The sequence below is a fragment of the Leptonychotes weddellii genome, unplaced genomic scaffold, assembly GCF_054177405.1.
Source record: "Leptonychotes weddellii isolate Sample4059 unplaced genomic scaffold, ASM5417740v2 HiC_scaffold_29982, whole genome shotgun sequence".
Taxonomy (NCBI): domain Eukaryota; kingdom Metazoa; phylum Chordata; class Mammalia; order Carnivora; family Phocidae; genus Leptonychotes; species Leptonychotes weddellii.
In genome coordinates this window covers 1-1,282 of record NW_027895703.1, presented here as the reverse complement: position 1 = coordinate 1,282, position 1,282 = coordinate 1, and the positions used below count along the sequence as shown (strand labels likewise).

Genomic DNA, 1,282 nt, shown 5'->3' with positions numbered 1-1,282 from the left:
ACTTCTTTGCCGATTCAGATGCCTTTTATTTCTTTTTGTTGTCTGATTGCTGAGGCTAGGACTTCTAGTACTTTGTTGAATAGCAGTGGTGATAGTGGACATCCCTGCTGTGTTCCTGACCTTAGGGGAAAAGGTCTTAGTTTTTCCCCATTGAGAATGATATTCGCTGTGGGTTTTTCATAGATGGCTTTTATGATATTGAGGTATGTACCCTCCCTATCCCTACACTCTGAAGAGTTTTAATCAAGAAAGGATGCTATACTTTGTCAAATGCTTTTTCTGCATCTGTTGAGAAGATCATATGGTTCTTGTTCTTTCTTTTATTAATGTATTGTATCACATTGACTGATGTGCAGATGTTGAACCAACCTTGCAGCCCAGGAATAAATTCCAGTTGGTTGTGGTGAATAATCCTTTTAATGTGATGATGGATCCTATTGACTAGTATTTTGGTGAGAATTTTTACATCCATGTTCATCAGGGATATTGGTCTGTAATTCTCCTTTGTGATGGGGTCTTTGTCTGGTTTTGGGATCAAGGTAATGCTGGCCTCATAAAATGAGTTTGGAAGTTTTCCTTCCATATCTATTTTTTGGAACAGTTTCAGAAGAATAGGTATTATCCCAGTGAAGAAACAGTCACATGTCTTACCTCCTGTCCTAGTCCCAGAGCCTGTAAAGAAGAATAGGTATTAATTCTTCTTTAAATGTTTGGTAGAATTCCCCTGGGAAGCCATTTGGCCCTGGGCTCTTGTTTGTTAGGAGATTTTTGATTACTGCTTTAATTTCCTTACTGGCTGTGGGTCTGTTCAGGTTTTCTGTTTCTTCCTGGTTCAGTTTTGGTAGTTTATATGTCTCTAGGAATGCATCCATTTCTTCCAGATTGTCTAATTTGCTGGCATATAGGTTGCTCATAATATGTTCTTATAATTGTTTGTATTCCTTTGGTGTTGGTTGTGATCTCTCTTCTTTCATTCATGATTTTATTTATTTGGGTCATTTCTCTTTTCTTTTGGTAAGTCTGGCCAGGGGTTTATCAATCTTGTTAATTCTTTCAAAGAACCAGCTCCTAGTTTCATTGATCTGTTCTACTGTTCTTTTGGTTTCTATTTCATTGATTTCTCCTCTGATCTTTATTATTTCTCTTCTCCTGCTGGGTTTAGGTTTTATTTGCTGTTCTTTCTCCAGCTCCTTTAGGTGTAGGGTTAGGTTGTGTATTTCGGACCTTTCTTGTTTCTTGAGAAAGGCTTGTATTGCTATATACTTTCCTCTTAGGACAGCCT

At 37.7% G+C, this 1,282-nt stretch overlaps 1 non-coding gene across 1 annotated transcript; it reads left to right on the top strand.

The window, feature by feature from the left end:
* Positions 1-621: 621 nt before the first annotated feature.
* LOC145719080 (small nucleolar RNA SNORD22) lies at positions 622-731 on the top strand. Its single transcript, XR_014142167.1, has one exon. It is a non-coding gene; the product is annotated as a small nucleolar RNA SNORD22 (small nucleolar RNA).
* The last annotated feature ends 551 nt before the right edge of the window (positions 732-1,282 follow it).